The sequence below is a fragment of the Acomys russatus genome, chromosome 1 (assembly GCF_903995435.1).
Source record: "Acomys russatus chromosome 1, mAcoRus1.1, whole genome shotgun sequence".
In the NCBI taxonomy this organism is placed as follows: Eukaryota; Metazoa; Chordata; class Mammalia; order Rodentia; family Muridae; genus Acomys; species Acomys russatus.
In genome coordinates, this window is record NC_067137.1 from 121,668,323 (window position 1) to 121,681,602 (window position 13,280).

The window sequence follows — 13,280 nt, forward strand, 5'->3', positions numbered from 1 at the left end:
CATCACTCTTGGTTCTCTCCCTGAGCGCGGCCCTGCGTCTGGGTCTCACTTGGCTGTCTGCGCACCCACCTCCCCCACCTGAGTCAGGTGTCCGCATTGCTGTCCCCACCCTCATCCAGGGCGAGGTGTTCTGGCCATTCTCTGCCCCGAGAGTATCCACTCTCTGTTATTTTCCGGGCTTTCCTCCGCACGCCATCGCTCGCAGAGGTGCGCAGGTAGTGAATACTTCCTAACTTGGCAGTATTGGTCACTGCCAGTTACTGGGCCTTCCTCCCTAGCAGTGACTGCCGCCCTGAAGCGTTCCCTGGTGGGCGGAGAGAGATGGTCTCTGTTGTCCCGGAGTGATTGTTACACCTTTTGCGAGCGCGACGCAGCAGGCCTGGAAACGTCCACATTCTCTTTTCTAATTTGAAAGGTAGTGACAGCCGATGTGGGGAGAAGTTAATCCAAAATTCAAGAAGGCTCATTCACTTCTGAGTTGTGCTTGACACGGTTGAAGTGTTCCTGGAAAGCTTGTATTACAATGCTTGAATTGTTTGTTTCATTTTGAAGAAAAAAAAAAATAGCAGATGTAAGACTAAGCACGTTCATAAGATCATTCTAGATCCGTGGAGAACATAGTGGGAAGTTTTCAAAGAGTGAATAGGAATGATGAATTATGGCATTGATTATTTTGTTTTCCCTAAAGTAGCTTTCTACCTATCAGATATTTGAACCTATTGGAGAAGACTTTGATATCTTTTTCTCCTCACTGTCTTTCTTACGGACTTAGCATCACAGTTTCAGATAGAAGGAAATAGTGCGCATTTTAAGAAAAATGTTACCCATATTAGGCTTGATGTAAACGTGCATGTGGAAGTAGACAGTGGTGAGTTTTAGAAGGGAGGAAGACAGAATGTAAGTAGAACTTGGAAAATGCTCCCTCTCTTTCCATCCAGGAAACACTTGAGAAATGACATGGAATATGTGGTACAAATATAAAAAAGCAGATATTAAAAAGTAGTGCTCCCAGGAGCACAACAGGTAACACTCTGTGATGACGGTAGTTGAAGAAGAACTATCATAGTGAAGTTCTTTGGAAATTTAAAATTCTGCAGATAACGTGTTGAATCTGTAGGACGCTAGTGTTTTGGAAAACGAAAATAACTGGTATGTTACACTGTTTAACCAGCAGTAAAGGAATGTGTAAAAAACAGGAAGTTAGAATAGCCAAGGTGAGAAAAAACAAGAAACAATGGTGCACTTTGGAATGCTGTAGTGGTGGTATCTTGTGCCTCTCCTACACTAAATTAAATGCTGTCTGAAAGCTGGTTTAAAAAAAACAAACAAAACAAAAAACTGTAATAGTTAAAAGACCAAACAACAACATAAATAAGACAAATCTTCAGGAGCAGGGTAGTGCCAACTTCTTGAAATACTTGATTACTGAGCAGCTGATTAAACTAGCTTTTAAAACATTTATTTACAGCCCTACGGTGGTGGGGCACGCCTTTAATCCCAGCACTCGGGAGGCAGAGGCAGGTGGATCGCTGTGAGTTCGATGCCAGCCTGGGCTATAAAGGGAGTCCAGGACAGCCAAGGTTACACAGAGAAACCCTGACTCAGGGGAAAAAAAATTGTTTACAAAGGCGGGTATTTTCACAACAGAAATAAATTGCAGTTGCTGCCGTATTGAGCTAAAATTTTAATGGAATAAAAACGATTGGCCTGTTTTCTTGTTTTTATTTTTGTTTTTAATTGGTTGTCCTCTGTAGTGTTAGGGTCAGACTTAAGGCTCCAGTGTGATGGTGAAGGAGCCTGCCACTGAGCCTCAGTAACAACTCCACACAAGTTTTGTTTTGTTTGTTTGGAGACAAGGCATCACTTTGTGGCCGGGGTTGGTCATCACAGAGAGGTGGCCTCAGCCACAGAGTGGAGCAAAAATGCTCATCTAGTTTCTGGGGTTTCTGAGGTTGCTGGGCTTGATGTTTTGTCTTGAACAAGACATACATGCTGAAGACTGTACGTGTTTTAAGTGACATTGATGACTGAGTCAGGAAGTGGAAATGTGAGGAAACATGGGCTAGGATGGCACCAACTTTCTGTTCTCACCATTAGATAAATTCACCCACAGCTTTTCATTTGATTTAGCAAAACGAAAATTTAAAATGAACATGGGAGTGGGGACACGGCTGTGCTTATATTTCTATTTGAAACCTGGGAATTTCCACCCCTGTTTTTACTACTCCTGTTGATGTCATGGCTGCAAGTACATAGACACATCAACCTCTCACGAACAGTGTCAGTTGACTTGGTGAAAGTTCTTCTTTTAGTACTTAAAATAGCTGAGTTATTGAGAATTGGAACAGCCCATTTCTTTGTGTAAGTTCTTATGTTGTACAGCTTTGGAGGGGGACAGCTTTCTCCCTAGCGCTGTCCCCAAAGTTGAGGGGGTGTGCTCTAGCTAACACCTAAGATTTACAGCCCCAGGACAAACAAATAGGAAAGTGCATGGTAGTCTCCTGTAAAGAAAGAACTGATAATTGGCTTTCTTGGTACTTTCAGAAAGTTTGATGAGACTTGTATCAGCTTGGTGTAGAATGTGGTTGTTTTCACCTGAGTGCTCCCTGCACTCTGAGGACGAGTTGGAGGTGCTGCTGAGCTGCCCCGTCACAGTCACACCTGGTCATGCCCAGGTAGCACTCGCTGCACCATTAGGTTGCATTGCCATATGTGTCCTTTATCTTAGAACATAGTGTCCCGAGGCTTCTAAAACTCATCAGTCAATACCTGGGTTGTTGTTTAAAGTACAATAAACTTAAATTTACCATCTATGTATCCACCAGCCTGTATGCTCAGGCTTCAGTTATATTTTTATTTCAGATTAATATTATGCTCGCTTAAACTTTAAAGATGGGGCTTAGATCAAATATGAGTACTTTGTTTATACATGTGAGCCACATGTATGTGTAAATGTAGCGTGTAGATTGGCTTGTATGCTGATAATTTTACAGTGCACTGTGTGTGGTGTTTTGCATTTGTTCACAGTTTATCAACAATTTGCCTTTTTAATTTCCATGACAGGTCTGTCCCAGAGGAATTTAAGCATAGTTATGATGAAGTGTAAAAAAAACCATCCTGTTTTCACATTTATATTCTTTTTGTGGTAGATGTAGCTGACAGATTGGTAGGTAGAGTGGGGATAGCCTCAGATAGCCAGTAGTCAACTTTCAGCAGATCGGTGTCTGCGGGACCTGGGATCTGAGGACCTGAAAGAGTAGGGCAGAGGACAGCCTAGTCGCCTAACGCGGCAGACAACCAACTTCAATATTGTACTTTATACGTGAAAGTAACAAAGAAAACAATGATCCCAGGAGGTCCAGTTGAGAAAAACATGTAAATAAACGTCAGTAAACACATGCTAACTTTCACTAGAGCAGCCTTTGCCCAGAACTCTCTCAGGATAGACCAGTTAAACACAATTGCCTGGCACACAGTGTGGGTCACATCTAGCACAAACACGAGGCAGACGGCCATTTCCAGGTTCAGGGGACACCGAGGACAGCACTCAGTGTAGCCTCTCACCAACCTGGGTTCTGTAGCTATGTTCTGACACCCAGCAAGAAAAAACATGTAAATGGAATGTAAATGTTTGTCACACAGGAGGCACAGGAGCAATCCACAGAATAAAAGCACCTGAGGTAGAGGCCTGCTGCCCTTTTCCTGGAGCTTCTCTCACAGCTCCTCAAGGCATCGCTCATGCCACATTCTTTTGACTGTGTTCTGATACATATGATTTGAAAAGAGCCAGGGAGGGCTTTTGGTAAGGGGGGTGTGCATGGGAGCGTGCGAGTGTCAGATGTGATGTGAACAGTAGCGATCACGGCATGTTCTGGGAGGCAGAGAGAGCAGCGACGGAGAAGAGTTAGAAGCTGTGCTTCTGGGCGCCTCTGCATGGAGCTCAGCTGGCTTCTGTTGTGCTCTAAGCTCATCATGTGATGGAAAGTAAAACAGCAGGGACGTGCTGGCGCTCGCCATTACTCCAGCACTGGGGACGCAGAGGCAGGCGATCTCTATGAGTTCCAGGCCAGCCTGGTCTACAAAGTGAGCTCAGGACAGGCAGAGCTACACAGAGAAATTCTGTCTCAAAAAAACATCAAGACAAAAATCCAACAAGACTGTTTAGCCCAGGATGGCTTCAACCTCATGATCCTTCTCCCGCAGACACAGGCGTGCTGTAATTACAGCCAGCATGCCCATTCTGTCTCTTTTTTAATTTATTGAAAACTGCATATATTTATTATGTACAACATGTTGCTCTCAATATATATATTGATCACTGGATAAATTGAACTACTTAACATATGCATTACTTCTCATCTTTATCAAGTTTTTAAAAATTTACTTATTTTATATATATATGAGTGCTCTATCTGCATGTACACCTGCACACCAGAAGAGGGCATCAGATCCCAGTATAGATGGTTGTGAGCCACCACGTGGTTGCTGGGAATTGAACTCAGGACCTCTGGAAGAGCAGACAGTGGTCTTAACCACTAAGCCATCTCTCCAGACCCCAAGTTGTTTCTCTTTTTATAGTGAGAAAATTTCTTAGTACTTTTCAAGATTTCATAAAATTATTAATACCTACTTACCATCTTCTATAATAGATCTCTTGAACTTACTTCTTCTAACTGAAATTTTATATCCATTGATTAATATTTCACCTCAACTTCTTTGTGGTTTTCTTGTCTTGTAAAAGTTAAAAACATGGAAATAGTTTCATTTATTTATTTTGTTTTCTCACTGGTTTTGACTGCGGGCCTCATGTACAGCAGGCTAGCATTTGAAGTCACCAGGTAGCTGAGGATGACCTTGCCTGCCGACCCTGCCCGCCCACCCCTGAGTGATGATTTTACAGGGGTGTCTCACCGTGCCTCGCTTATGTGGCTCTGGAGTTCAGACCCAGGACCTCAGACATCCTAGGCATGCACTGTGCCAACAGAGTTACATCTCAAGCCCTAAAACAGTTAGTTTTTTACTTACAGGAAAATATATTACATACACAGTCCAGGGGCTGGAGAGATGATGGTTCAGAGGTCAAGAGCACTTGCTGCTCTCCCAGAGGATCTGGGTTTGACTCCCAGCACTTACATGATCATGATGGCTCACAATTACCTGTAACTCCAGTCCCAGAGGATTCTACGCCCCCTTCTGACCTCCGTGAGCACCAGGCATACTTTGTGTGGTTTCTGTGACTCCCCTCTCTTGCCTCTCCTTTGCTGTTTTCCTTCCTCTCTTTCTTTTCCTCACTCTTGATGGGTGTTACTTGTTGTCTCCCAGTCTCTGGCTCCTGACTGAGAAGATCCTTCTATTTCTCTGGAATACCTAAGATTACAGGTGTGGTCAACCATTGCCTGACTTCTTAAGCGGCTTCCTGTGCAAGGGCAGGAGCTGCCTGTAGATTTCTAAAATTTCACCTGAACTGATCCAAAACATATGCAGACAAGAAATGAATTAAAACCTGGGCCGTGGAGGCAAGGGTGACTGTGGGCTGTCCAGGCTGCTTCCCGCGTGAAGAACTGGGTGAGTGCTGTGGCTCTGGGCTAACTGCTAACCTAAATTGTCATTCCTCGAGACTGAAAGGCCTTTTATAAGTTAAAAAGTTTTTTGGTGCTTGCGAGTGAAGAACGACCAGAAATTCCACTTTTGAACTCACTTCACAAAGGACTAGATTGTTTCAGACTCCATCTCTACCAGGAGTTGGCTTAAGGACATCCATCCAAGGTGCTGATAATTTTTTGTAATGCCCACAGAGACTTGGGCATTCGCATCCTCTCTGTTACAGAGTGATGCCATACACTTCTATGCCCTCTGAGTAAATAGCCTAAGTTGGTGTATTTACCAATGCACTGATAGGGACATCTAGTAAACAGGTTATAGCAAAGGACAGTAATCTCTTTTGCAGCCTCAGATGCTATCTAATGCATTCTTAACTTTTGGGTGGATGGAAGCTAATGCTCTAAGCTAATACATTCCAAAGGCTCAACCAAATAGTCAAAAGTCTGGTGGGCAGACACAGAAGTAGGTAATAAATGGCTTCTCAGGTGACATCTGGGCAATTCGGGCCCTCAGTGTACAATAGTCCACATCCAGAAAGTTAGAATAAGTGAATTAATCTGCAGAATCTTCACACAGTGCTGTTTTGTTTTCAGAGAACATCATTTCATAGTATTTTCCTTTCTCTAGTGGACATTCTTTTGTGGGTATCATCCTTTTAATCTTAAGAAATATCACTATGATTATTAGAATATTGTCTGTCTTATGGAAATATTACCATCTGCTTATTTGATAGAGATCTGAAAAACAAGAGTGCTAGATATTATGTGGTTAGAAAGGATAAAACTATATTTTGAGTGATTTCATCTGCTCTTTCAAGTTATAAAAGAATACTTGACTTAGTAGAGCTGTACTGAGAGGCTACATGGACTATCTTTTAATTCATTAGAATAATGTGACAATTTCATACATAAAAGACTAGTTGGAAAGTGGTGTTTGTTTTGAATGGTAAGGCACTGTAAGACACCATAGAGGGCTGGGAAGGCTTCTCAGAGTGAAGGTTTCTGGCTACTCTTTCAGAGCATCCAGGTTTGATTCCTGAGCTCACAACTGTCTGTAATTTCAGTTCCAACGGATTTGATGCTCTGTTCTGGCCTCCCCAGGCATGCACCCGGTGCACAGACTTGTATGCAGGCAGATACTCATGCACATAAAACAAGTTTTTTTTAAAAAAAGATATGGCAGATTTATCCCCAGCTCTTCTTATAAAAATGACTTTTACAAAAGACATTCCCTTCCCTGGGAGTCATAACCCCAGAATGCTCTTCTTTCTGTGTGGGTGATATTAAAATTTGTTGACAAGAATGCTCTCATCTCAAATAGTGGTTTTATGTAGCACAATGAAAGGATAGCTGCTTTGAGATTTCTGGGGCTGGTGGGTTGTCTTGTCCTGTGTATTTGCGCACATGGCTGATTCAGTAAGAACTGGGTGTTTTGATATAGAATACATCCAGCCAAGAGTAAGACAGAAGACCACACAGTCACAGCAGAGCAGGGCCTTGAAATGCATGTTGGCTAGTTTAGCTCCAGCTGCTAGACCGTAGGTAAACATCAAATATGGACTAGGATGCTAAGTATTAATTTAAAAGACACGCTTGGCAGTAATAGCCCGATGGTCTGAAGACGAAGGTGCTAACTCTCATGGAAATGGTGCTGGGAGGGGAAGATAGACACGGAGTGAGAAGGTGAATGACAGCTCCAGGTGCAGAAATGGGAGGTCAAGATGGGAGGTTATGAAGTCAGTTTAAAATGCCTGCGATGAATCTGCTTTCTGTCTCGGTGGGCTTACCTCTTCTGGATAGTTCATGTGAAAATAGAATCATACAATATGTTAAGTTTATGTGTCTAGTTTAATTTACTTGGTATATTAAAGTATTTTATATTTATTTGTTTTTGTGTGTATGTGTCACGACTGTTAACTTTTTTTTTTAATAATTAAACTTTATTATACAACCCAACTGGCTTACACAAGAAGGAAAAAAGGTTAAAGGGACAAAAGAGTGAACCTTCCGGTATCCGTTCCACGGGATGGGTCCTTAGGTGTCTCTCTGGCCCGCGTGCTGGTCCAGCCGGTCCGCTGCTCCTCACGTGCTGCAGCCCAGGCTGCACTTGTTGTTCTCTCCTCCCCAACTGCCTGAGTCACGTGGGAAGGACCGGCTCCTTCTCCCGGTGAGGGTCCATTAGAAAGACAATAGTCCAGGTGGGGTTCCCAGGTCTGCTTCCTGAATTCCAGACCCAGGATGGCTCCACTCAGTCTGTCACAAGGTATTCATGGGGTGCCCCAAGGGTAAAGCCCGCCGAGACTGCTCCCACCTGTGACAAGGCTTATTCTTTCCCACACACGACACATGCTTAGAAATGAAAGAACAGCATGCAAGAGTTGCTTGTACCATTGGTGGGAATTGAATTCAGGTTGCCAGGCTTGGTAGCAAGCGCCATTCCCAACTTAGCCACCTCACTAGCCCTTAGCCTTTTGTTTGTTTGTTTGTTTGTTTGAGATAGGAACTCATTATGTAGACCAGGATCTCAGACTGACAGAGATCCTCCGGTCTTTGCCTCCCAAGTATTAGGATTAAAGGTATGCACTACTATTCCAGCTTATGTTTTTTATAATTACATTTTTTTAAGGCTGGAGATATGACCCAGTAGCTATAAGCACTCATAGTTCCTACAGAGGGTGAGGATCTGACTTCCAGCATTGACGTGGTTTAGTCACAGCCATCCTTAACTCCAGCTGCAGGGATCGAGTGCCTTGACTTCCTTGGGTACCAGGTATGCATATGGTGCATATACATACATGCAGGTGAAACATTCATACACAGAAAATAAAAATAAATAAATCTAAAAACTTTTAAAATACTTTTTTATTAATTTTTGAGAAATTTTCTGTAATGTACTTTGATCTGTTCACTCCCCTTCTTCCTCCCAGATCTACTTAACCACCTTATGTCCTTTTTAAAACCCATCAAAGTAATCTGTGCTCCCCAAGTATTCTTGGGTGTGGGTCCTACCCTGAACACGGTTCACCTAACCGGGATCACACCCCTAAAGAAAACCAACTTTCCCTGTCCCAACAGTTATACACTGCCAGTGGCTCCTAAGCTGGGGGTAGAGCTTCATGCTGACCTCCCACTGCCTGCCGGGATTTTGTCTGGGTTGTTCCTGTGTGCTTCCACAACTGCTGAGAACACATTTGTGCAATTGTCCTTTTTTCTGGAAAGCACTTCCGTTTTGGTTGTCCTCCTGACAGTCTTTCCTCTCCCTCTCCAGAAATGACGCTGGGCCATTATGGCTAAGCATCCTTCCCAAATAGTTCAACTAGGAGCCAGGCATTCAAGTGCATGAGCCAATGGAGACCGTTCTCATTCAAGCCACAACAGTTACTCCTACAATATTCTTGCCACTATTGAACCTGTGGACACCCCTTGCCAGGCCAGTTGTATTAGACCACCAGGTTCAAAGCTGGGTAAGAATGGTTATTGTGGCTAATTTAGAAGTATGGCCTAATAGATATTTAATGTTAGGCTAATTGTTATTACGGCAGTATTTTCTAACCTGCTAACAATCAATGAAAACACAGTCACCTGATGTATTTTAGAATAATTCTTTACCTGGTCAAGGCAGATATTACTCTAAGCCATCCTCCAGTAACTCCCAGTCTCCATCCACCCCATCCGCTTCTAATGATTTCTGCTTGGGCCACCTCCAACCCATAATCCCAGAACACTTGCTAGTGTTCTCCATCTCGTTCCATGAGGAACTTCAGAGTTCCTCCTCTGGGCCACATGGTTTACTCCTACGCCATGACGATTCTCCTCCTCCCTCTGCCCAGTCTTTTCTTTTCCCCAAGATTCTCCCTGTCGTCAAAAGCCAGTGAACCTTAGCCACGTCTGTCCCATTTGCCTGCCTAGGTCTATCAGCTTTTTATTGGTCAAACAGGAATACGTTTTTTAAAGCAAGGCCACACAGCAGTATTTGGGGTACACCTCCAACAACTGATGAGTACTTTTCTCCTCCAGTAGCATAAGACCGCCCAGCACCATGAAAGCTAAGTAGAAAGGACGAAGCTTTAGGATGGGCACCAGCTTGTTTCTCTGTGTCTTGTGACTGATGTTATGGGGGTGTCATTTTCCTGACAGCTGAGCAATACAGCGTTTGGTAAATGTATTACAATTTGACTATTCATTCATCGGCTGCCGATGGTTTGGCGGTTGTGATGGAGTAGTGTTGTGAAGTTTTGGCTTATGTGTAAACATGGTTCTGTTTTAATCCCACGTGTCGGGTATGAGGGCTGTTCCAGCTTGTCCACAGGTGATAACTGCTTCCTGGGAGACCTGGGATGTTTGTCAGCTTGAATTGCCTCATGTGGGGGTGTGGTTTCTGCCAGAGGGGATAAAGGCCAGACTGGGATAGAGACTAGAGGCTCCTAGAAAGAGGAAGGCTGCTGGTGCTTCGCCCGTGCTGCTCCTGGTTGCTGTTGCTGCGGTTGGACCTGCCCCAAGGAACTCTACAACCCTAAGCAGCAGGAAGTAGCTAAGGAAAACTATGTTACTAACCTTCTTTCTCTCCTACCTGGTGCTGGGATGTTGGAAGGGATTGGGGTAGAGAAGGGAAAAAGAGATATAAGGAACCCAAAATAAGAATACATTTAAAAAATACGCCAACAGAGCAGTTGTGGAGCTTGATGTGCAAGTATCATTGCAGTAAGATACAGAGCTCTTTGGGTGTTTGCTCAAGAATAGTTGTGTTGGTTTGAATGAGAAGTGTTTCCTCCCCCCCCCACCCCCATTGTTATAAGCATTGAACATATGGCCTCTAGTTGGTGGTGCTATTTGGGGAAATTGAGTGATATGGCCTTGTTGGATGAAATATTTTACTAGTGTTGAGCTTTGAAAATATATAGCCTGTCCAAAAAAAAAAAGAAAAAAAGAAAATATATAGCCTGTCTTAATTAGGGTTTTACTGCTGTGAAAGAAACACCATGATCATGGCAAGTCTTAAAAAAGAAAATGATTAATTGGGGCTGGCTTAACAGTTCAGAAGTTTAGTCCATTATCGTAATGGCAAGAAGCATGGCTGTGTGCAGGCAGACACGGTGCCGGAGCCTGAGCTGAGGGGCAGCAGGGAGAGAACTGGCAACGCCAAAGCCACTCCTTGGTGACACACCTCTTTCAACAAAGCCACACCTACTCCAACAAGGCCATACTTCCTAAGGGCACTAGTCCCTAAGGGCCAAGCACTCAAACCAATGACTCTGTGGGCAGCGTTCCTATACAGCCCTCTACACTCACCGCTGCCTACTTCACACACGTTTGTGTTTGCGTTTGAAGACGGAAGCTCTCACATCCTGCGGGGGCCTGCCACGTGCGCTGTGCCTCTTTCCAGTGATGGACTCCTAACTGTCTGGAACCTTGGCCTCCAGCGAGTGCTTCCTTTACAAACTGCTTCTGGCCATGGTGCTTTATCACAGCATCAGAAAGTAACTGATACAGTAGCTTAGTTGGATCATGTGGTAGATTTCTTTCTAGCTTTTGAGGAACCTTCACACTGATTTCCATAGTGTTTGCACCAGTTTGCACTAATATTAGCAGGGAATCAGTGTTTACTTTCCAACATCTATGTGTGCATTCTTCTTCTTCTTCTTCTTCTTCTTCTTCTTCTTCTTCTTCTTCTTCTTCTTCTTCTTCTCTTCTTCTCTTCTTCTTCTTCTTCTTCTTCTTCTTCTTCTTCTTCTTCTTCTTCTTCTTCTTCTTCTTCTTCTTCTTTTTAAATCTTAGCCATTCTGATCAGGATAAGATGAAATCTTACAATTTTAATTTGCATTTCTTTGATGGGCTGGCTAGTTTTATGTTAATGTGTCAGATGCTAGAGTCATCTGAGAAGAGGGAGCATCAGTTGAGAAATTGCCTCTGTAAGATAGGTTTGTAGGCGGCCTGGAGAGCATTTTCTTAATTAGTGATTGATGGGGGAAGGTCCAGCCCATTGCAGGTGGCGCCATCCCGGTGTGGGCTGGTGGTCCTGGGTGTTATAAGAAAACAGGCTGAGCAAACCATGAAGAGCACTCTTCCATGGCCTCTGCGTCAGCTCCTGCCTGCATGTTCCTGCCATATTTGAGTTCCTGCGTTGACGTCCTTGAATGATAAACGTTATTGTGGAAGTTTAATAAGCAAGATGAACCCTTTCCTCCTAAGTGGCGTTTGATCAGGATGTTTCATCACAGTAGAAATCTAAGACAGAAGTTGAACATTTAAAAGAAATGTTTTCAGCCATTTGTATTTCATCTTTTTAAAACTCTGTTTTAAAGAAGCTTCTTATTTCATGTGGTCCTGTTTATCAGACTTTAATGCTTGCTCTACAGAGGTCTGTTCAGAAAGTCTCTTCTTGTGCCTTTATTTCCAGTGTATTCCCTACTGTCTCCTCTACCTAATTCAGAGTATCAGGTCTTATTTGGTGCCTGTAGCCTTTTTGTAGTTGAAGATATTCAGGCTGAAAGATGAGGATCTGGTTTTGTTTTCTGCATGTAGCCCTCAGTTTAACCAGCATTAAAGATGCCCTTTTTTTCTATGATGTGGGTTTTTTGTTTGTTTGTTTTTGCCTCTAAGAAAATAGGGGACGTATATCCAGGTTCTTAATTCTGCTCTATTGATCAATGTATCTGTGCTTATGCTAATACCATGCTATTTTTATTGCTATAGCTCTGTAGGTCTCACTTAAAATTAAGATGGAAACATCTCCTGTAAGACAGGCTTCCCAGCAAGTTCACCAGCCTCAGGAGAAGAGACTGGGTTGGGGTGTGTGTCACGCTATGTCAGGGAAGTTTTTTATGGATTATAGACAAAGGAAAATGACTTGACTGCCACGTGCTGGTGGTGCTTACACTTGATGAATGGAAAGAGGGCTGGTATTGCATTTCCTGCCTTTCTTGTGATAACAGCCATGGAAGAAACAGAAATGATTTTGTAATCTCTGTAGTTACACTGTAGTTTTGCGCTTTTAAAGCACAGCATTTCCGATGCTACAAATGTAGATTCTTTTCACCCAACAACCAATTCTCTGTAGGTAGTGTCTAGGTTTCCTACGATTCACTTCTACAATGATATTGGTTAGAGTTAGTATCAGACCTCATGGGTGCAAGGCCCCATCCCATGGGATCAGCCAACCTCAGATACCAGTTGCCTTTTGGGTGCCCAGCCCACACACATTACTTTCCAGCCAACACTTATATCATTCAGGGTTCTCTAAAAAAAAAAAGAAAGAAAGAAAAGAAAAGAAAAAAGAAAAATCCAAAAGAACTAGCCAGGTGTGGTGGCGCATGCCTTTAATCCCAGCACTCAGGAGGCAGAGGCAGGTGGATCTCTGTGAGTTCAAGGCCAGCCTGGTCTACAAAGCAAGTCTAGGACAGGGCTATTGCACAGAGAAACCCTGTCTCAAAAAACCAAACCAAACCAAACCAAAACCCTCTTCCTGTTTGATAATTTTCTAAAATGGCTCATAGAACTTAGAATACTGTGTTTTACTTATTCCCATTGGTTTCTCATAGAGGACATGTTGCGGGCACGGGTACAAAAGAGATGCATTTGAGGCAGGTGTTGAAATGTGGCATGGAGTCTCTTCGCTCTTTCTAGGCATACCACTCTCCCACCATGCCTGGGTATTTATTTACCAAACCAGAAGCTTTCTGG

The 13,280-nt window shown here is 43.3% G+C and overlaps 1 protein-coding gene across 2 annotated transcripts in view; it reads left to right on the forward strand.

Moving 5' to 3' along the window:
• The window catches only part of Esyt2 (extended synaptotagmin 2), a 71,921-nt gene that overhangs the window by 720 nt on the left and 57,921 nt on the right, over positions 1-13,280 (forward strand). The gene's annotated exons all lie outside the window — the stretch shown is intronic.